Source organism: Biomphalaria glabrata, chromosome 5 (genome assembly GCF_947242115.1).
Source record: "Biomphalaria glabrata chromosome 5, xgBioGlab47.1, whole genome shotgun sequence".
Classification (NCBI taxonomy): domain Eukaryota; kingdom Metazoa; phylum Mollusca; class Gastropoda; family Planorbidae; genus Biomphalaria; species Biomphalaria glabrata.
The window spans coordinates 54,715,616-54,740,830 of NC_074715.1; the positions used below are offsets into that span (position 1 = coordinate 54,715,616).

Sequence of the window (25,215 nt, forward strand, 5' to 3'; positions counted from 1 at the left end):
ATTTTTAGTGAAAGTAGACGTGTTATCATTGCAGTTCATGCGCGCACATATTTCTTTTCGATCATTTACTTTTTGTATAGAAATATGCTTCAGTGAAGTTCAGATATTGGAATAATTAGATTCTTCAACAGATTGGATTATTATAATCATACGGGTATTACAGGCAAAGTTTGGATTATTTATTACGCAAAGGTAAGATTCTTTTTCTTAGAAGAAAAAAGAAATGACATGAACATTCAACTTCATGAAAAGATCTATTAAAAAATGTAGGCCTAAGTCCATATAAAAAAGACAACTTACAAATAATGAAAAAATAATAATACTGTATAAATGTCTCTGTCTCTCTTTCTATGTATAGGCCTATATAAAGCAATATATATATTGTTGTCAACCTGGTGGTGACACAGATGGAGGTAGTGCTGTGTATTTTTAGCCTACCCAAATCGCCACTGTCCAGCGCAGGAAGAGCGGTCAACTGTGACCAGTGACAGTACTCGCCAGTTCGGCAACGACCTGTGTGTAAATATTACGCACGCAAGTCACGGCGAAAGTGATCAACTGGAGTGGTCAAGAAGGTTCGAGTAGGCCAGTAGAGACACTATATAAGAGCGACTGTGTTAGTAAGACTTGACTTCACGTTACCTCGCAATGTGACCAGTACGAGGCGAGCACCAGCATGGTGTGTAAAGTCAGGCGTAACAAGACTAGGTTTTTGTAAAGACAGTGTTAATGTTGTTGCCAATTGCGATGTATTTGACATTAAACTGACTGATACTTCGGAGCACTGAGTTGTGAGGTTCTTTAAGTTCGTTGTGTCGTAAGGTGCAGTTAGAAGAGAGCCTGAACAGTAGGAGAGACGTAACAATATAGATCTATATACGCAGGGCTTTTTTTGTGACGGAAGGCATCGCTACGGAGTACCGGCACCTTTTTAAATGTGGGGGAAAAATTATTACTTTTCTTGTATTTTAACGTAGATCTATATTTTTAATTTATTAGTAGTTAAAAGTTAGGCAATCAATCCCTGAGTACCGGCACCTATTTTTTTTTAATAAAAAAAAAAAGCCGTGATTCCTTCATTGTGAAATGCTTATTGTTCTATTATATTACATTATTGACACGAGACATGAATTCGACAATTATTTGCATTACAAAGAGAGCAAAAGATTCTGACGATGGCATTGATTCTCATCTTATAAATTACTGACGTCACTTAAAAAAAAAAAAGATGATGATTACATCTTACGCGTGTCAATCTATTCATGCATGTTATCCAATGACTTAAATTCTGCCAAGTCATTGGTTTTCCTGGCTGACTCAAATAACCCATTCAATGCTCTAATAGCACAAGGAAAGCACTTACTTTTAAGTCTTCTATCCTAAAGTTTCTAAATTTAGTGATTTTACAAAAGGTGTCTAATCAAATAAGAATATTCGTTTGCTATGAATCTCGCTGCTCTATTTTGTGTCTGTTACAGTTTATTCACTTTCTTTGAGTTGAGGGGTTCCAAACAGATGCATATATTCTACTATTCGCATACTATGAATAACAGCACAATAAACCACTTTTTTTTTAAGGCAAAACAAATCAAAGTCGATTAAAACTATTTTGTCATCTCAAAAAATTGAGAAACTATTTTAAGCTTACATAGCTTATATCAATTCACCCTATCTTAATGTTTTCTTGAGTTGATTGCTGAAACCTAACCCTTCTTGCCATAAATAGGCCTACTGCCAGTAGAAGTGTATTTTCAATGTACATTGACAATCAGTGAGCGAAGGCTTAAGCTAAGCCAGAAACATAAAAATAGTGATATTTCTCAAATACAACATGCAGCCCTGATTGATAAACTGACAGCAGTCCAATTAGCTACTTTATATCAATAGTCATCCCCTTTACTGCTTCGATGCTATGTGTAGTTTAACTGCAGCAATTTGAATGTTTCGGGTTTGCAATAGCTAGTGTGTTGTAATTTTTTGTTTTATCAGAGCATTCGGGTAATCAACCCTAGGGAAAAAAATGTAACACTTTCATTCACATCCCCTTCTCTCTGCCCTAGACTGAATACTAAAAGTTGAACAGTAAATCATTAATGTGTTGGATTGGTCAGATAGACCTAGCTTGTATAGTCGATGTCTCGATACGTCGACTAGTTGCTATAAAGGATGAAAAGACTGCCTTGTATTTTTCCTTGTGCGTAATACTAATAGCGTTGAATGAGTTGTCTAGCGATCAAATAACACATCTGTCAATGAAAAATCTAGATCTGGGTGTAATAAAACGGTTGCCTGACCTAGTCAGGAAAACCAGTGACTTGGCAGAATTTAGGTCATTGGTTAATATGCATGACTAAATGCATGACGTGTATGACGTAATCATCTTTTTTGAAGTAACGTCTGTATTATTATATAAGATAAGATAAAACGGGACCTCAAAACAGTGAACATTGATACTGGGAAGACATAGCCCTAGAACACACTACGCGGAGAGAGATGGTGACCAAGAAATGTATGGACAGTGAAAAATCACGGGCCTCAGCTCTGGAAGAAAAGCGTGCCATACGAAAAATGTCCAGCTCATCTAGATAGACCAATAAAACGAAATATGCCACCTGTTAATGCGTAAAATGTGGACGGGAGTGTCTCTTCACAATAGGGCTCTACAGTTATATACACGAAAAAGTTTTCTGCGAGATTAACCTTAGTCGTTGTACGACTGTAGGAGGCCAACACTTTTACACAGGTCAAATGTGTCTTAACCCCGCCCTTTTTTTGAAAAATGGATCTAGCGTGCACCAGTTACGTGTGTGTAGGATTTTTGTAAATTTCAGATCTAATTGTGACTATTCTAATATAAGCTATTAATAATACCGCTCTAATATTGACTATAAGATAATTATTTATTATTAAACTGTATAATTATAACTGATTTAAAAAATAAAATACGCATTAAAAAAAAAAACTTTGCGTCCTGAAAAAAAGACCACGCATTTCCCCTTTGTTAGCACCTCCTACCAGCACAGTTGACTACACAGTGGGGCGGAGTAAAAAGTTGCCGTATTCCGCGTTAAAACGGCGCCTTCGACATACACGGAGGTCACGGTTAAAATGCACAGAACACCTTGTGATGTTTTTGCTAAATCGGAAGGCGTGTTTCACAGACTAACCAATCAAATCTTCCTAGGCTTTCAAGTTATGCAGACTCTAGAAGCACGTGTAGTTGTTAATGTCTATTATTTGCGGCCAAAATTTTAGGTGATCATATTCAAATCATCATTGCTCATTACTTCAAATCACTACACCTTACAGTAGATTATATCTAGATACAATAGAGGCACATTCCTAGGCCAAATTTCTACAAATGCTCCAGCTTCCCTAGTGATATTAGAGCATGGAATGGGTTGCAGAATAAATGCATGACGCATAGAGGTTTAAAAAAGACTAATCGTTTTTATCGCTATAACAATAGGTCTCGTTTTTTATATGTTAATAAATTAATCATGAATCTAGTATTTATTTTATAATCAATATAATAGTAATTATATCCAAATACTATAGTTCTCTCTTTTTAAATTAGTTTAAAATAAAAAGAAAGGGGGAGATATAGAATGTAGATATGGTATTTTAAAATTTCTTTGGGTGAGGGGAAGATACTATCAAGTAACAAATCTCAAGACTCAATCCAATCACAGCCATCAGACCAACACACATTAGAAAAAGTTCATTAATAGCACAACACACAGGTATATACCAGGCCATCTACACAGCCCAAAAAAATTGCTCTAGTTTTATTGACAACAATGATGAGAGAAAAGGGGGAGGAGCCAATTATTGATCGGTCAAGCCGTTAATTAGGTCACACACTAAGCATGCTAGTACGTTGATGCTTTTTGTATGTGTGTGCAACAGACACTGAGCGTGCTCTAAGATACGTTTTTTTTTTTTGGTCAACTAGGTGGCTTGGAGAAGGCGGAATTTATCTAGAATCTAGATGTATAGGTACTATAGGTAACACAGTTCACAAGCTATCATAGCTTTTTAGCCCCTTCCCCGGAAAAAATATTCAGTACTGACTTTGGGGCCTTTTTCTTTTGTCAGACTGTGTTATATATAGACTATAGAGATAATAGACTACATAGATTAAAGATACTTAGAGTAAGTTAGATCAGCGCATGTTTTGTTTTTAGGTCAACCAGGTAAACTGATGTGTCCTCGAATGCCTAGGGGAGGGCGGGATTATCTAGATCTATATACTTAATATAGACTATAATCTATACGTAGATCTAGATTATATAGATCTAGATCTCATTCTATAGTAGCCATTACTATCATGCTATGATTTAAACGTATTTTTAAAAATCCTTTTCTTTTTCTTAGAAACAGGTTAGACTAGGCCTACTCACTGTTAGATCTAGATGGTAGACCTAGATTCTACATCTATATAGACTAGACAGTCTAATATTCTTATAATATAAGATCGATCTAATTATCTGATCTAGCTAGACTAGAATTGACTAGATCTGATCTGAATGGATTGTCAGGAAAAGAAAAGGATTTAGTCGGCTTAGTGGCTTATACTGTAACTTTAGTTTGTTCTTAGTCTTAGTGAAGTAATACTATTATTAATAGTAAGGCTAAGGTACTAAGCCTAACTAAGGTGTTCTTGTTTTAGTGTTAGTGTTATGGGTTGGTTGTAGTAGTAGAATATTGTAGATCTAGACTAGTTTATTGTAGTGTGTTTGTGTCTAGTAGATCTAGTATCTAGGTCTAGTATAGTACACAGTAGTTGTAGTGATTTAGTTAGATAGTTGGTTTTATCAGTTTGTAGATAGTTGGTTTGGTTAGTTTGTTGGTGTTTGGTAGTGGCGTAGATTTAGAGGGTTTTAGTTAATTTCTGGGTTCAGTTGTAGTGGTTAGTGTATATATATTATATTTTATTATTGATTTATTTTTCATGTAAATAAAGTATCGTTTTATTTTTAGTATTTCAAGTAAAGTTTTTGTTCTTGCTTTCATTTTAAATTTAGTTAGTTTAGTGTAGTCTAGTTGTCTGGTTACTTAGGCGACTCTAGCCCCTTAAAATTGGTCGCAGACCGAGGTGATTGAGCCCACCCAGTAGCGCTAACATCTGCCTACTGTTATAAAATTTAATGTTGAGCAGAGAGAAAAGGTCTCTCTTGTGCCTCCTGACCTGCTCACATGTTAATTCACAGGACATCACAAACACATAATAACAATATGTCTTGAGCATAGGTTGTTCATCAGCCCTAGACTTGGGGAGGGAGGGGGGCGGGGACTTGGTTCTCTTCTTTTCAATGTCAACATTCCTTCTCAGTCTAGTCTCTAACAGTGCACACCTACTGCACTACTTGAATGGTGGTGTGCATGGCAGGGTTATAACTATATATAGATAATAATAAATAAAACATGATGATTGTTATTCTATACTGATTTATTTTCTTGCAAAAACAAAATAATTTTTTATAATAATAATAATAATGAAAGTCATGTGACCTTCACATTCCAATATTGTTTGCATAGTTTAAATTTGTTTAATTTTTTTCCCTATAGCCTGATGCCTTTTTATGTACAGCTTATCCTGTTGAAGATGAGGAATATTATATTTGTAAGTCAGTCACACTTTTACTTTGTGTTGACAATGTTAATATATTACTGTAATTACTGACTCATTCTAAGACAGGAGATCTAAACAGATCTTATAGCTCACTGTCTCTCTTTTGAATTTGCAAGTGTTATTCTGAGAAATGCTTATCTCAATTCAGTTGAAGAAACAAGTTGAAGTTGAAGAATCCAATGCATTTTATGTGTAAATTTAGTCATGAATGTTAATCAATGGCTTAAACTCTGCCAAGTCATTGGTTTTCCTGGCTGATTCAAGCAGCCCATTCCATTCTCTAATGACACTAGGAAGAAGAAGCACTTGTACAAATTTGTTACTACATCCTAAATAGCTTGTATCAACCAAGTCCAGCACCTGTCATGCTAATATAACTTAAACTGTTGTAAAGAATACCATAGTTAGTTCTTAAGTTTTATAGAGTCCTCTCAGGATTTTCCCTCAATCTCTTGTGGCTTGAAACTGCTGCAGCTTGTTTGGAATTGGGAGTACTAGATAAATATTGATATTATATAACTACACAATGGCTACAAATGCTAAAAGTTCACCTAACTAAAAGATTGTTGATTGATGTTACTACTCAACTACTTTGTATTGTGTTTGAATGTCACTTACTTTCTGTCTCATGAAATACTGCATTCTTCCTTCATCTTTGGACTTATTAGTATAATTACCTTCTATCTACTTAATATAGCCTGTAGTGTTGTGACTTTGACTCTTAATATTTTATGTAGATTCTGAGCCTACTGATCATTCAGGTCTTAAGATATACACCACATTTCAGAAGTAAGTTTTTAAACCCTTACTCTTGTATTTTAATTTGTGTAATCATTTCTATTGAAGTGTCAACACTCTTATTACAACCGTTCTTTCTGCTCCAACTTCTAGGCCTCAGTTTGTGGCTGGAATATTTCTTTTGGCTAGTTACTGGTTTCAAATTCCACCCCAAGTGTCATGTAAGTATTGACATTTCATGGTAACAATGTAACAGTTCAACAGACATGCACATTATAAGAGAACCATGTAAGAGAAGTATGTGATAGCTCTGTAAGAGAGATATATGATTAAGTGTAAGAGAAGTATGTGATAGCACTGTAAGAGAGATATATGATAAAGTGTAACAGATCTATGTGATGAAACTGTAATTGAGATATATGATTAAGTGTAAGAGAAGTATGTGATAGCACTGTAAGAGAGATATATGATTAAGTGTTAGAGAAGTATGTGATAGCACTGTAAGAGAGATATATGATTAAGTGTAAGAGAAGTATGTGATAGCACTGTAAGAGAGATATATGATTAAGTGTAAGAGAAGTATGTGATAGCACTGTAAGAGAGATATATGATAAAGTGTAACAGATCTATGTGATGAAACTGTAATTGAAATATATGATTAAGTGTAAGAGAGGTATGTGATAGCACTGTAAGAGAGATATATGATTAAGTGTAAGAGAAGTATGTGATAGCACTGTAAGAAAGATATATGATTAAGTGTAACAGATCTATGTAATGAAACTGTAAGAGAGATATATGATTAAGTGTAAGAAAAGTATGTGATAGCACCGTAAGAGAGATATATGATTAAGTGTTAGAGAAGTATGTGATAGCACTGTAAGAGACATATGTCTGTGATTAAATGTAAGGGAAGTAATCATAATTTTCAAAATTATTTATTGACCATGTAAGAGCCCTAATATCTGGTCTTTTGGAATTGTTGAGAAATGTAAACTGTTTGCTATTCTTTGTATATTATAGCATATTGTAGCATATCCTGTAGATATCAGCTGTACTTTCCAAAAAGAGAAAAGTATATTCCCCTTTGCATATAGAACACATGCTCATGGACTAGGTAAACATAATTTTTAAATTATCTTTTTTTTTAAACCTAAAACAATTAAACTCCAAAATAAAAAATGTCTTTAAACTTAAATATTTTTATTTTTAAACTTAGGCAAAGTTATCACAGGCTATCAATACAATGGGACTTATCATGAAATAGGCAAAGGGAATCCCCAATGGCCACAAGTGAGTTAGTTCTAATATTGACACTACTAGTGACACCAGCATTAGTTTGATTTATTTTCTGCAAGTGTAAACTTACATACAGCCAACCGGCATCTTATACCATTTCTTTGCCGATGACTCACAGTTATATGATTCATCAGTACCCTCAGAGATGTCGCATCTGGCAGAGAAAATCAGTGGTACCGTTGCAAGGGTGAGCGATTGGATGGTTGAAAATAAACTCAAGATGAACAAAGACAAGACAGAAATAATTAAGATTGGCACTAGGAACAATGTCTCAAAAGTTGAAAGCACAGATTCTCTCTTTATCATGAACTGCCATGTTCCTTTTGTCCATGTAGTGCGGAATCTTGGAGTTTTCTTCGACTCAACACTATCTTTCGACCCACACATAAGTCAACTCTGCAAAGGTCTTTATCTCCCGCTGCGCAAATTAGGCCAGATCCGACCATATTTAACAATGGAGTCAACAAAAACGCTAGCTGTGGCATTCATACTCTCCCGCCTTGACTACTGCAACGCCGTGCTAGCAGGTATACCTGATGACAAAATAGCCAAGCTGCAATGTATACAGAACAACGCCACTAGAATAGTCCTTAAAAAAACTAGACAAGATTCTGCTACTATGCTCTTGCGCACGATCGATTGGCTTCCAGTGAAAGCAAGAATCGATTACAAGGTCGCCACACTTTGTGATCAGTGTATATATAACAACGAGATGCCCTTGTACCTTAGCGAACTGATTACTCCATATGTCCCCCAGAGAGCCCTGCGCTCAATGGACTGAACGCTTTTAATAGTGCCACCTTTCTCCCTCAAAAGCTACGGTCTGCGGGCTTTTTCAGTTCACGGACCAAAGGTTTGGAACTCACTCCCCATTGATCTCAGACAGACAACCTGCTACACCACTTTTAAGAAGAACATTAAGACCTATATGTTTAAAACTTTTTTAGATTAACTGTCATTTTAGCTGTCATGTTTGTGTTTGTAATCTTATTACAGCGCCTTGAGCCTACATTTTTTTTTGTTAACAGCGCTTTATAAATAAAATTATTATTATTATTATTATTATCATTATTGAATAGCTTTGGTTCTAAGAAAGATCATTATGGCTGTAGAAGCTACTCTTACTTCTTTATCTATTTCATGGGGTTGAATTACTTTCTAGTCATAAATCTTAAAATACAAAGTTGCTTTTTTTTTTTTTAAATATTCAACAAAAACCACTAAAAAAAATTGGATACTAAAAACAAAAAAATGAATCCACATATTAATTTGCTGCTTTTTTTTTTTTTGCAATAGCAGTTTTTTAGGTTATTTAACAAAAAATTATTGATTAAAAAGTTTTCCTTTTTAGATCAATTTTTACATCTAAGCCTCATGTATTTAAAGAGGAGTTTCATTTGTCTACATTCTATTGGCCCACAATGATACTTCTTTAAAAATAAAGTTATCACATGTTTACAAATATAAATCCATACCCTTTGAACAGTTTTAGTCTTAGTGGGAACTCCACAAATTTCTCTATTTAACTATTCCATTTTTCAACCAGTCTAAATTGATTCCATATCTGATAGTCTCAAAACATCTGGTTAAGAAAAGAAATAATGAGGATAAAACTCTTTCAGTTTTAAACCTTAAGTAAACACTTTTTTTTTCCTCAATTGTAGTATTGTTGATTTTCAAAACATTTTTTTCTTTTAATCTTGTACAGGTCAATAGGAAATGATGAGTTGTTCACTTACTGATGATAGTTTCTGATGTAGGTCAACAGGCAATGATGAGATGTGCAATTATTACATCATGTTCTACACAAATAGTTCTGTAGCTGACTCATCAGGAGATTGTAAATTCAATGAACTTACACCACTGACAGGAGATAACTTTCCCAAAGATGTTAGTGTTCCACTTCCACCCAATCCAGCTCTTGAAGAAGCAGCCATAGGATCTCACAACCATCCAGGAGTAAATCCCCCAGAACAAAACAATGGTCAGTTGGATTTTATTGATTAATATCTTAGCAGTGTCTGCTTAAATCCCAACTGAGCTTTGTGTTTGCTGACTGCCTAAAGGCAGCATGAAAACTTCCATAATACCTTCTCTCCCCCCCCCCCCCCCCCTTTGTCCATACAAGAAATTTGACAGTAGTGCACTAAGCATGCTTTGCAAGCACTATACAAAGGCAATTTATAAAAGAATGAAGCTTTCTCCTTTAAGAAAAGATGAACTCGATGTAATTTATTTGCACACAAAGACCTTGGAGTTGAGTCTTCTTCTCAAGAAGCAGAATACATTGGAGACATTAAGAGGATTCTTTCAATGGCATAGCTCAGTAAAAGAGACTTACTGAAAGGCTTATTGACTTCTTAATATTTTGAGCAATTTTCTAGATATTTAAAATACCAACACTCTTACAAAAATACCAACACTCTTTAATACAAATAATAATACAAACAAAAATGTACAATTAATCAACAGAACTTTGTTTTCAACAATGTTTTTACAAAAATGGACATGATCTTAAGATGTCTTTTTCTCTCCTAGTTAGTCTACCTTTATTTGTCTTTAAAGAAATATTTCTCTTTTATAAATATAAATCCCCCTACTGGAACATAGTTGGCTTTCTAAGTGGTGGACATTATTAAATGGCACCTTTTTTTTTCCTTGAGACTTCCATAAACTATTCATAAAAACTAAACATCAAAAAGTCAATTTAAAGGGCTATTTGATGGTCTTGCAAATCTTTTGTGTTCATTTCAAACCATTGCAATGCTTATATGTCACATTCATCTGTGAAATGAGCTCTCCATACTTTAAAAGCAATTATTATTTTTTTAGTCTGACTTATTTGAATAATGTAAAAGTTTTAAATATAAAAGAAATAATCTTTAGAAAGAAAAGTTTGGTTTGGTTAAGTTTCTATTCTACTCTACTCAACAGGAACTGTCCACTAATGTGTAAAAATGGTCAGGCCTCAATAATGTTTGCCTGGGCTAAGAATGCTCCTCCAACTGTCATGCCCAAAGGTAAGGAAAATTTAAAATAAATATTTGCGTTGATGAATTATTTAATTAATTATTAATGCCAATGTGCTCTATCAAACCACATTTTGTATGAATTGAACAAGGGAAGACTGACTGAGGTCTTATAATCCATCCATTTATTTATACATGTGTTAAGGCTTCCGCGCGGTGTTGATTCTTGGTAATCTGTCTAGTGTAGATCTGACTGGGAGTAACGCTGAACTCAACTACTTCAGTAACACCGGCGAAAGGCCGAAACAATCAAATATGTAGTCGACGCTGATATGTTGTTCTACAAATATGTTTAATACTCAAGAAGGGAATCGTCCGATGTCAGTTATGTCGTAAATCTGTATATCTATTGTACTCAATTCTACTACTCTACAAGAAGCGTCTTCCTTTTAGCTTCACTTAAAGCGTTCTTATTTTTTTAAGATCTGTCACGTCACTTGTCGCTAATTAAAACTTTCCCCTTATTCCCGAAATAAATAACTAATTCCTAATCATGTCATAACAATGTTAAACCCTTTAACAATAAGCTAATTCTTTTTATCAGACTTAACTAATTTCTAGTGACAACTTGATGTTTACAGATTTGGTTTTGCCGCAAAAACATTCATAGCTCAGTGGTCTAAGCTAGCCAGGAATAGTAACAATACATAAGACTATTCCTTAGTTCTATAGTTAGCTATCTACATGTTTTTATTGAAACCATTAAGGCAACATTTTCTTTACTTCCAGGTCATCATCTAACTAAAGACCCTTATATAATATACAGTAATAACTTGTATTAATATTTTTATTTTCTACACCTTTGATTTGATTGCTACTTGATAAACTGGTGCATGAAGACCAGATTTTTTTTTTCTGCTTTACTGATGCATTGATATGTGTTGCAGCTTCTTAGTGCCATGTGAACTTAAAATGATCAAAAAATGTTTAGGAAATTAAAATAATGTTCTGTGGCTAATGTTAAGTAATTATTGATACATAGTCGAAGTCAGATTAGATTAGCCCACAACATTATTTTGGCGACCCCGACGAGATACAGAAAGCAGAGTAGGAAAGTTGAGTTTAAAGAGAACAGAAACAGAAATAACAAAAGTAGAGTGTATTTCACCAATGAAAGGGACAGTAGAGAAAGTAGTGATAATGAAGAAGTAGAAGAGATGAACTATTGTTGGGGTGTAGAAGAAATAAATTTTGCAGAAGATGAAACCAACAGAATGAGAGTACACTCTGGTTTTATCAATGGGAAACCTATGAGGTTTGTCAAAGATTCGGGATGCAGTACAGTTGGAATTAGGAGTAACTTAGTTAAACCAGATTGTTTATTAGGCTATGAGAAAAAAGTAAGGTTGATAGATGGCAGTATCAAGCGCTATCAAGCCTGTAAAGTTTTCTTAGAAACACCATTTTATACTGGTTATTGTAAAGGTTTAGCAATACCAGGATTGTCTCATTTGCTTTTAGGCAATATACATGGACTAAAGGAACTGACTCAAGGAGAGATAGATAGCTGGAATAGAAGACATGAATACAAAATGAGACAAAGAAATTCTTATGGTAAAGTGAGAAGAAACATTATTTGTTTTAAATATCAAAGAAAGGGACATATTGCCAGGCAATGCAGAAGTTGTGACTATTCAGATAGGAGATCTGACCATTATGAGTATGACAGAAATTTTGATAGCAATGCCTATGATAGACAGTATCATAGAGGGAACCCTCAGAGAAGATGTAACTCTGATGAGTACCAGGGTACAAGGGACAATTGTAGGTCATATAGACCTTACCAAAGAAGAAATGGAGAAGCAGAATATAGTTGGAGAAAGTAAATTCTTGATGGTTTACTTATAAGTATATATAGATATATATACTAGCAATGGTTTAATTGTATAGTGCATGAACATGTTGAGTTCTTTTAGATTGTAAATAAGTTGTATATGTTATGATATTTATTTGTATGCTATAGTATGGCACTCATAAGACTGTGTTGATGAGAAAGGGAAATAATTTGAAGAGTTATAGTTTTAAAGGGAGATAATATATATTGAAAGCTTATTGGAAAGTAAGTATGAGCAGAAGTATTATATTTTCTTTGTGTGTATCATCACATCGATCATTTGTAAATTTTAGATTCCTGAGGAAATGGTAAGCGAAGGAAGAAATAAGCTTGAATCTATTGATGGGTTGGAAATTTAGGGATGCCTCAATTATCACTGTTTAAACGTTGTAATAAGTTGTTAATGGATTTTTACTGTTTGTATCCATAATAGGAAAATGTCATGAAGTTGTGATGCTTCTTGATGCTCTTGAAGATGGACAGTGAGATGGTACTTGGCATCATAAACAACATTATTGTGATGTGATGAACTTTTATCTTGTACAACGTGTACAGCTTGAACCTTGTACAAAATTGACTAAAATTTTACACAACACATCAGAAGTAAGAAATTTCAATATGTGTAGTTTCCTACCTACTGCCGTTTAAAAAACAAAAGCTATATCTAGGAAGAGATTGAAAAGATGAAAGCGTTGAAGATTAGTCCATACATAATACTATGGACTAATGAATTTTTGACCCAGAGATCTCAGAGGATTAGGGTAAACAATGTTATTTCAAAAAACCGCATAGTTTCTGTAGCTGGAGAGACTATTGAAATTGTGCAAACCTTTAAATACCTTGGTACTATCCTAGACAATAAACTAAATTTTACTGCAAATACTGATTATATCAGCAAAAAAGGGCAGCAAAGATTATGATTACTAAGAAAACTGTCCTCGTTTAATGTTAGCGAAAAGGCCTTGGCTATGTTTTATCACGCTCATATCTGCAATATTTTAAGTTTCAATATCACTGATATGGCAATCTGAGCATTAAAAAAAAAATAAACTTTATAGAATCCTAAATACTGCTGGTAAAATCATTGGCAAAAAACAAACCCCATTTGGGCAGTTGTTTGAGACAAACATCTATAAAAAAGCCATCTATAAAAGATCCTCGAAATAAAGAATCACCCTTTGTGTCAGGATTTTGTGATTTTACCATCACAAAAGAGATACAAGACACAGATAGCAAAGACTAACAGACACAAACTCTCTTTTGTTCCCCTGGCAATCAAATCATTAAATAAGAACAATCTGGTATAAACTTTGTCACATGTAAATTATGCGTGAGTCTGGTGTGAATGTACACTTTGGTTTCTTATAGTTATAATGTTTTTGTTTGGTGTAATGCACAAATTGTAAGACCAATTTCCTTACGGAAAATAAAGATTATTATTATTATTATTATGTTAGAAATGAACGAGTAGTCATTCTCTGGCGCTGCCAGGGTCGAGTTTCGCTAAAGAGAAACAAAATTCATCGTAGTCCCTTTAACAGTTTCCACTGAGGAATTTTCTGGTGATGTGGCAGGTCTGCAACAGTACCGCCCTCTGACAGGCAACGAAGATGTTCCTAGGAATGTTAAGGGCCTTGAAGGTGTCTGTGAGGTCAGTTGTTATTATCCCCTCGGTTGATATAACAATGGGGTATATTGTTATTTTGGACAATTTCCATAGACGCTTAATCTCCAAGCTTAGGTTCCCATATTTTCTTTGTTTTTCTATCTCAGTTTTTCTTAAATTATGAGACAGTGGTACGGCGATATCGATAATGGTAGCGTTTTTTTCTTTTTTATCGATGAACAGCAGATCCGGGCGATTGAAATCTACCGTTTTGTCGGTCAGAATAGGCCTATCCCAGTACAGCAGATGATCAGTAGACTCAAGAACCTCTTGCGGAGAGTATTTATAATAAGGGGGAGTGTCCTTACCGATCAATTTGTACGTCAAAGCCAAGTGTTGGTGTATTAACTTTGCAACTTGGTTATGGCGACCTAGGTAGGCTGATTCTGATAGGGCTGGACATCCTGCCATAATGTGTTCAATCGACTCGCCCACATTTCCACATTTTCGGCATTTGTCGACAACATTGAGTTTCAGGATATGCTTCTCGTAATGAGATAACCAAAACAAATGAAAACTGCTTATCCTTATTATTCAAAACCAATATCTCAAAGCTCAAAATACCTTGGAATTATAATATTATATTCATATTATGGAATTAATTTAGAAATCAAACAAATCATTAGAGCTTAAAAATTATTAAAAGAAATTTTTAGAAATCCAATAGAAACATACAACTGAAATTCTATTTAATCTTAGCATTATAAGTTGATCAGGTCTAAAATAGAGCTGTTTAGTTTCTAACAAATGAATGTTTACAATTACTGGAGTAATACCAAGAGTAAAGTTACTAGGAGACAATTCAGAAGTAAAGTAACAAACAATATTACACAAGAAAAATACGTAAAAATACTTTTAAAAAAAAAACAAGCTTATATTAAGTGTAATTGTATCAATTAGTTTGGATCGGTCATGTAATTAAATTTGTAATAGATCTAGACTAACAATAAGTCTGTGCGATTAGAAATATTTCTACCTATTGTTTTTGTTTAGCGCAATTTCCTGCCCTTAGCTCTCTCTTATGGCAGCCTCTTTGTGGAATAGTGTGGTGGCTTGTTTGAACTCAATGGGGACCATATTCACCTGTTGCTTGCAAATCCACTTTCCACAAAATAAATGTTTCCGAGCCGCCTCGTTGATACCATGGGAGCTGGAATCTTCAGAAGTCTTTCAACAGCTTGTTTTATATTTTTAAACACTTTTAGCATTTGAAGGCTCTTAGCATAATTAACATTTTGCTTTTTAAAGTTCTATCTTCAAATTGTTCTAAATCTAGTTAATGTAATCAAGGATTTTTTTCTATTTCTCTTATTATATACTCTTCAATGCTTACTTACAACCTTCACTTCTAGGCCCCAGTATATTCATCATCAGAGTTCCTCATGGAACATAGAGCCTCGACAAAAACACGCCACTCTCCACGGTCTCTTGCTAGCTTTTTGATGGTGTCCCAGCTCTTCCCGGTCTTCTCTGCTTCTTCAAGTACACTGCGTCACCATGTTCTTTTTGGTCTTCCTCTGCGTCTTGTTCCCTATGGGTTCCACTCTAAGGCCTGCCTAGCTCTGTTGCTGGTATCTTTTCTAAGGGTGTGATCAATCCATCTCCATTTTCTCTCTAAGATCTGCACTTCTATATTTTTTTGTCCACTCATCTCCCACAGTTTGGTGTTTTCTACTTTGTCATACCAGTGTATTTTTAGGATATTTCTCAGGCATCTGTTGATGAAGGTCTGTATTTTTTTGTTGTGGCTTCAGTTGTTCTCCATGTTTCAGAACCATACAGTAGGACAGCCTTGACATTAGAGTTAAAGATTCTTAGTTTAGTCTTGTTTGAGATGTAAGGAGATTTCCAGGTTGGTTTTAGCTGTGTAAATGTCTGACGTGCTAGATTTATATGGCGTTTAATGTCTTCATCTGTTCCACCTGATATACTGACTACACTCCCAAGGTATATAAAATTTTCTACTTGGTCTATTGTCTGAGAATCCAATACTATGTCTCCGATTTGTTTATTGTTTACTTTAAGTACTTTAGTTTTTTGATGGTTTATTTTGAGGCCTACTCTTTTTCCTACTTCGCTTAAAGCTGTGACCTTTTCTTGCATATCCTGTAGACTGTGTGATAATAGGGCTATGTCATCAGCGAATTCCAGATCTTCCAGCTTTTGTGTGAGAGTCCATTGGATTCCTCCCTGTTTGACTCCTGTTGTGACTGGAAATTCCTCTTACAGCTTGCCACAGTGGGTTACTTGGCAGGTGAAACCATCATAAAGGTTCTTGATTATGGTTATTATTTTATTGGGGATCCCATAATGTCTCATTACAGTCCAAATAGATTCTCTGTCGACACTATCAAAAGCTTTTTCAAAGTCGACAAAAGTTGCATAGAGAGGAGATTGCCATTCGACACATTGTTCTACAATTATCCTGAGTGTAGCTATTTGGTCAGCACAAGATCTCCCTTTTCTGAATCCGGCCTGTTCTTCCCTTAGGTGTTCATCACATGCTCCCTTTATTCTGTTTAGTAGGATTCTGCTAAAAATCTTGCTTGGTACTGACAGCAAAGTGATGCCTCGCCATTTCTCTCATTGTGATAGATCTCCACTCTTTGGTATTTTTATTAGCAAGCCCTTTTCCACTCACCCGGAGGTGTTTCTGTTAACCAAATTTTGTTGAATAGTTTGTGCATTTGGTCAACTATTTCACTTCCTCCTTCTTTTAGGACTTCGGGTGGTATGTTTTCAATTCCAGCCACTTTACCTGTCTTCATTTGTTTGAGTGCATTCCTTATTTCTTCTTTTGTTATTTCTTCCATGTTTATGTCTAGTGTTGGTCCTGCATTTAGATCTGGTGGATTTCGTGGTTTAGGTCTATTGAGCACTTCTTGAAAATATTCTTTCCTTCTTTCAAGTTGTTCATTTATTGAAGAAAGTAGTTTTCCGTATTTGTCTCGGACTGGAACATTGCAATTAGCCTTTTTGGTACTGAGAAGTTTGGTGATTTGTATAGTTGTTTTATATCTCCTTTACCTGCTGCTTCTTCTGCCTGTTCTGCCAGATTATTGTAAAATGATCATTTGTCTTGTCTAAGCATTTTGGTGACTTTCTGTGAAACTGCTTGGTAGTCTTGTTTTGATTGTTGCTTGTGGTTTCTTGTTTTTGCCTGTTTAGCGCATTTCCTTTCTTCGATTAATTTCCATGTCTCGTCACTAATCCACTGTTTTTTCTTCTTAGTGTTAAGGCTTAGTACTTCATTGCTTGTTTCAGTAATAATTTCTTTGAAATTTTGCCAAGATTTATCGACGCTTTGTTTGGCCTCATCTAGTTGTAGCACAGCAAATCTATTTTGAAGGGATAGTTGGAATTCCTTTTTAATCTGGGTGTTGTTGAGCTTGTCTAGGTCAAATCTTTTCCTTTTGTTTCTTTCTGTTTTATTGCTGGCCAGCTTCATTTTTAGTTTGGCAACAACTAGGTGGTAGTTTTGAGCCAATATCTGCTCCTCTTCTGTTTCGTACATCTAGTAATGTGCTTCTCCAGTTCCGCCGTATGATAATGTGGTCGATTTGATTCTCTGTTTTATTGTCTGGTGAAACCCATGTCACTTTGTGGCATTTTTTGTGGGGGAAAATGCTGCCTCCTATCACTAATTCATTAAATGTGCAGAAGTCTGCAAACATTTCTCCATTTTCGTTTATGGTGCCAAGTCCATGGGTGCCCATACTTTTCTCTCTCTCTCTGTTGTCACTTCCCACTTTGGCATTCAAGTCTCCCATGAGGATCAAAACATCTCTTGTAGGTATTTTGTCAACTATACTTTGCAGTTGGTCATAGAATGTATTTTTGTCAGTATCACTTGCAAGGTTGGTGGGAGCATAGCACATAATGATGTGAACATTTTTGAACTTAGACAAAAATTTGGCTCTAATTATTCGTTCTGAAACTGGTTCCCATTCTAAAAGACTTTTGAAAGCTTCCTTGTTTAGTAGTAGTGCTACACCATTTTCATGTAAGTCATCTTCTTTTTCCTTTCCAGAGAAGAGAAGGGTTTCTCCTGATTGCAGTCTTGTTTCACCAAATGTGTTCCATCGAACTTCACTCATTCCCAGGATCTGTAGTTTGTAGTTGGCCATTTCCTTGGCAATTTGTGCACATCTACCTGGTTCTAGTAAAGTACGGACATTCCATGTTCCCAAGTTAAATGCTGCCTTCTGAATAAGGAAGTGTTTCTTTTTCATTGGTTTAAGTAGAGTGGTCGGCCTCACAGGATTCGTTCAACTTTCCCTGCATAGCTTCATAAGTCTCCTTTGTGGAGCTCTACTTTCGCCTCTGACAATGTTTAGTGTTTGTGCTTTTGTTCTGGTTTCTATAACACTATTTTTTTTCCATGGACAGGTTGTTAGCCTATCGCACAACCCCTGTGTCCCGGGGAGGGGGATGCACCTTTTGTCTGGCCTCTTTCCTAGCAGACCTGTCTGGCTTGGTAGTACCTGCCAGGAGTGATGAGCTCCCGCCGGTATAGCTCTGAGGGTCATTGAGGCACTCAAGCTGTCACACCACGGCAAGGTATGTGCATCAGGTGACAGCCCCAGTATGTTGCTGGTATATTTTTGTTGGCTGCTGGCTTCACCATCCCACCACATGTAAATTATAAGAATTCTTAAATTCTATAGACTATTTTCAGTAGATATTATTCCAATGAAAAAGCTTTTTTTTTGTTTAATGAAATTTAATAATAGTTGAATCTTTTTTTTTAAAACATTATAAACACCCAAGGACATACATTTTTTTTTAAATTTCAGTGTACCCTGTAGATATAAGCTGTACATTCAGAATGGACAAGAGTATCTTTCCCTTTGCCTACAGAACACATGCTCATGGATTAGGTAAGAGTTAGAATTTCTCTCTTTTCTCCTGTTCAAGATAAACTATTTCACTTCCTTCACTTCCTCATGTCTCACACACTAACTAGAAAATGGATTAGGGTCTTCAAACTAGATCTAGGTAACAGCCTTGTGCCTTTCAGTTCTCTTCCACCCTAACTATTGTTCCAGGTCGAGTCATCACTGGTTACCAACACAATGGTTCTTATCATAAGATTGGCAAAGGAAATCCACAATGGCCACAAGTGAGTTAGCTTGACAATATTATATTAACATTAAGAAATTATATGTAAAGACTAAGACAATATCGAGCACTGTCTATTATATCCTTTCTGTCTATTATATCCTTTGTATAGGCTTTTTACCCAGTGAAAGATATTATTGAAGTCAAACCTGGAGATGCTTTGGTATGTTTTTAGAATTCCTACTACATTTATTTTTTGTTATACATTCATTATTCTATAATGCTAGGACAAATTTGTACAAATACTCCTTCTTCCCTAGTGCTATTAGAGCATGGAATGGGTTGCCTGAGCTAGCCAGGAAAACCAGTGACTTGGCAGAATTTAAGTCATTGGTTAATATACATAACTAAATGCATGACGCGTAGGACGTAATCATCTTCTTTTTTGAAGTAACGTCTGTATTATATAAGATAAGATAATGAAATTTTCAGTTAATGTGTTTTTTTTATTTGTTGAAAATTGAATTGTTGGACCTAATCACTTAAGAAATTACATCACATTCATTCTCTAGAAAATTGGTAAAAGTAAGATAATTTTTTTTTTTAAAGAATTTTTATAAGAAAAGTTCACTAAGCAATGTCTAGAACGTACTGATATTTTATGTTAAAAAAAACAAACTATATTGTTATGTTCATATGTTTAACTAGTTGTTTATTTCTTGTATACTAAGTGATTGGTTTTCATGTCTGTTTTAGGCAACTTATTCCATCTCTTTAGAGAGTATACACTTTAAGGCACTGCACATTTTAATGTTTTTTGGTTGTTTTTTTTTACATTGAATGATCAAATAAAAAAATATGATTGCTATTCCCAAGACATCACATTCTTTCATAGGTAAACAAATGTGTGATATTTATTTGCTAATTTCTTTTTTGTTTTCACTTCCTATGTAGGCTGCTAGATGTACTTATAACTCAAGTTCAATGGATCATACTGTTGGGTGTTGGGTTAGTGTATTGACTTTGTATTGTATTTTCACCTCATTTTTTTATTTTCTAAATATGTGTGCTGATAATAATTTAACAATTAGTTCAATAATTATTTTATTATTCATTCTTTTTAAATGTATTATACTGTGTTTAACAAGTCATGAAAGGATTCTTTCCAGTCATCATCATTAATTTAAGGTTTACAAGTAAAGAGGGGGCAGCAGGGTGGCTGAGTGAAGAATGGGAATCCCAGGTTTGACTCCTGGTGAAGAATGGAATTTTTAATGTTGTGATCTTTGGGCAACCAGCTTTAATGGATACCTGTTGTTAGTTGGGGAAAAATAAAGGCGGTTTTCATTATACTTGCCACATAACACCATCGTTAACCAGAGGCCACAGAAACAGATGACCTTTACATCATCTGCCCTATAGACCACAAGGTCTGAAAGGCACTACATTTTTATGTAGGAAAAACTTAAAAGAATTAGTCCTCAGAAAATATACAACTTAGTAAGGGACTTGACTGTAGCATTTGTATGAATCTAATGATTGACAGTCCATTAAGTTCCTTCACTCATTAAAAAAATGTACCACATGACCTTATTTTTTCTGATCCTCTTGTAAATTAATAATGTACTATTGAAATTGTAGTTTGTATACCATAATTAGAAGCAAACTAAATAAACCCAACTATTTAAAATTCTTATTGACAATAAATATATCCTTTTACAGGTCTACAGGAAATGATGAGATGTGCATTTTTTTATATTATGTTCTACACGAACAACTCTGTGGCTATTCCTTCATGGCAATGTGGCACTAATGAACTTCCACAACTGACAGGAGATAACTTTCCCAAAGATGTCAGCGTTCCACTTCCACCAAATCCAGCACTTGAAGAAGCAGCCATAGGATCTCACCACCATTCTGGCATGAATCATCCAGATGAAGCCAATGGTAGGTTTGTAGCATATAGAAGCAATTCAATTAATTGTTTTGCATTGTTAAACCTTAATTTTGTTTTGTTGTAAATAGATTTTTTTCTTGAGCAATTAGAATCATCATTTATTTGTATTACAAGTGATATATTGAATACACTGTCACTTTCCAGAGAACTTGTACCAAGACACAAAAACGCAAGACATATTGATGCCTGGTGCTAAGCCGTAAGTGTTTATGAAATATAAAGAAAAAAGCTTATCCCACAAGCTGTACTAAGAAAATATTGTGATGGTTGCTGGTATTTTTTAAATTCAGTCCTGTGTTATTTCTAAACAATTCTTTATCCAAAACCAAATTTTTAAAACATGGGCTAACTTTGGAAAACATTTTTTTCTTAATCAAGATATTGAAGTTTAAATTAAAAGACTTATTACACTAGCATCTGAACATTTCTCATCATAAAAGTATTGGGTTATATTAATTAATATTTTTATTAAACTTGCTTAAACATAAATGTATTTAATAAATAAACAATGAAGTTCTACCTAGCCATGAAAAATTATTAATACAAGTGTGTCAGTAATCTAGTCAATTAATGTGTTTGTGAGATGATGTTGTTTCTCTTGTCCTGTAGCCTGACACCTATCTATGTACAACCTATCCAGTTCTAGAAGAGGAGCTTTATATTTGTAAGTCATCTCCAAGTCTTGTTGACTAAACTATAGTTACAGTGGTGTATATGACATACATGAGCTTTTCATAGAAACTTTACACAACCTAAGTTTAGATCAAATCATTAAAAAGCCAACTAGATTAAACAACACATTAGATCTCTTCTTAACCAACAGACCTGGATTAGTAGTTGATTATGATATTATCCCTGGTCTATCAGACCATGAGATCATAAAAATACACAGTCAGATAAAAGCAGTAGCCAATACAAAACCCAAAAGAAAAATCTTACTCTGGAATAAATGTAACCTAACACAACTACACCAAGCTGCATTAAACTTTCAACAAACATTCTTATTAGAAAAAGACATTAACCAACCAGTCGATGACCTCTGGAATTTCATTAAAAACCATCTTAAAAGCATTATAGAAAATCAAATACCAACTAAATACACATCAAACAAAATAAATAAATGCTGGTTTAATAATAGACTAAAGAAGCTTTGTAAACAGAAGGAAAACCTATATAGAAAATTTAAAGAAACTAATGCAGAAAGAGTTTACAAAAAGTATATAAAAATTAAACATTTAACCCAAAAAGTAAGCAGACAGCTGCAGAGTGAATACATAAACAATGTAATATCTAAAGACAACAACAAAAACCTATGGTCATACATTAAGTCTAAGAAAATGGAAACAACAGGCATAGCGCCATTAAAAGATGAACATAACATAATACATAATGATAATGAAACTAAAGCAAACATTCTAAACAAATACTTTGCATCAGCATTCTCAGCCCCAGGAGACAAAGACATATTACTGAATTTGAACCAAGTAGACAACATAGAAGATATAGTAGTACAAGAAAATGGAATTCAAAAACTATTAGCCAACACCAAACCAAATAAAGCTTCTGGACCTGATGGTATTCCAGCTAGATTACTCAAAGAACTAAGTAATGAGCTAGCCCCAGTGTTCAAAATACTCTTTCAGGCTTCACTTAACCAGGGCAGAGTACCAAAGGACTGGAAAGAAGCTAATGTCACCCCCCTATTTAAAAAAGGAGAAAATTCTGACCCAGGAAACTACAGACCAGTATCACTTACCAGCATCACATGTAAAATCCTAGAACACATAATATGTAGCAACATCATAAACCACTTAGACAAACATAATGTCCTCACACCATACCAACATGGCTTTAGGAAATATAGATCATGTGAAACACAACTAATAGGACTAATTGATGATTTTTCAAAAGGTTTAGATAATAGTGAACAAATAGATGCTATCTTACTAGATTTTTCTAAGGCTTTTGACAAAGTTCACCACCATAGTTTGCTTAAAAAATTAAAATATTTCGGCATTAATGGTCCACTGCATCAGTGGATTAAAGACTTTCTGATAGGGAGAGAACAAACTGTAATAATAAATGGCTCTAAATCAACACCGATAACAGTAAACTCAGGTGTACCTCAAGGAACAGTCTTGGGTCCACTACTATTTTTAATTTACATAAATGATTTACCAAATTGCATTAGTTCAGGAACAAAAGTCAGATTATTTGCAGACGATTGCATAATATATAGAACAATAAAAACAACACAAGACACAGATATTTTACAAAGAGAATTAGATGAATTACAGAAATGGGAATCAAATTGGAGCATGTCTTTCCACCCAGAAAAATGTCAGTTGTTAAGAGTAACAAAAAAACTAAAACAAATTAATTCCACTTATCTTATTCATGGCAAACCAGTAACACAGACTAAAAACGCAAAATACCTAGGTGTTATAATAAATGAAAAACTGTCATGGAATCCACATATTGATGAAACTACAAAAAAATCAAACAAAGCATTAGGATTTATTAAAAGAAATTTCTATAAATCAAATAAGAACATAAAACTAAAATGTTATTTAACCTTGGTTAGGCCAATAATAGAATATGCATCCTCTGTTTGGGACCCCTCAACTCAAGAAAACATTAAGAAACTAGAACAGACACAAAATAGAGCAGTGCGATTCATAACAAATGAATATTCACATTTGACTAGAGTAACACCTTTAGTAAAATCACTAAATTAGAAAGCCTTCAGGACAGAAGGCTCAAAAGTAAAGTAGCAATCATACATAAAACACTGAACCATAATCTTCAAATACAAAAACAAAATTTAATAAAATACTCTGAAAGACACAAAGATAAAGGCACATTCCTCGTCCCATATGCTAGGACAAATTTGTACAAATACTCCTTCTTCCCTAGTGCTATTAGAGCATGGAATGGGTTGCCTGAGCTAGCCAGGAAAACCAGTGACTTGGCAGAATTTAAGTCATTGGTTAATATGCATGACTAAATGCATGACGCGTAGGACGTAATCATCTTCTTTTTTGAAGTAACGTCTGTATTATATAAGATAAGATACACTGAATAGTTAATTTAAAAAAAAAAAATCATGTAATATATTTAATGGTATTCAATTATCTTGCTAATCAGATAAATTTGAAGCTCTGGCCAATGCTGCCACTGCACACCACATGTTGCTGTATGGATGTGATGGTGAACCTTTTTCTACAGACAGTATCTGGTAAGTAAGAAGCTTTAATTTTTTAATGGTAAAGTTGTTTTTTTTTTTTAAATAAAATTCAAATAGTAATAAAATGATTCTAGATAATTAATATATTTTATTTGTGACAAAGTGCTTGACCTTCTAGTTTGTAGCTAAAAATAAATAAGAATGGCCTCCAGCTTTTGCTGTATTAGAATTATACTTTTTCTCTTTCAGGAACTGTCCACCAATGTGTAAAAATGGTCAGCCTACAATAATGTTTGCCTGGGCTAAGAATGCTCCTCCAACAGTTATGCCTAAAGGTAACAAATAAACAGTTGACATGTTTTAAGCTTAACAAACTGACTAGAAAGAAACAAGTTTGTTATTTCAAAATTCAGTGATTAGTGAAGACTTCTGTTTGAGCAATTCACTTGTTTATTGATGGTGGAATTGCATTTCTGAACTTGTTATTAAATGTTAATATCCTCTCACCCCATCAATATGTAACACTTTTTAAAAATTTAATTCTATAACCTAGATATCTTTTTCTATGTACCTGAAATTGATTTTCAGATAGGATCTTTGCTTATGTTTTTGACAGTAAATGGACTTAAAAGAGTCTGGTAATGGTCCATTTTTAAAAACCAGCATAAAATATATTTCAAAATAATTTTTTTAAAAACGCTATATTTCTCTTCAGCAAGCTGACAATTTAAAATGATTACATAATATTCTAAGATCTTTGATAAACCATTTTAGTATTTTTTCTTCTTGGCACTTTTGTGTTGGTGACTGCG

At 34.3% G+C, this 25,215-nt stretch overlaps 1 pseudogene; it reads left to right on the top strand.

Moving 5' to 3' along the window:
* Nucleotides 1-3,884: 3,884 nt before the first annotated feature.
* The window catches only part of LOC106050937 (uncharacterized), a 29,463-nt pseudogene continuing 8,132 nt past the window's right edge, over nt 3,885-25,215 (top strand).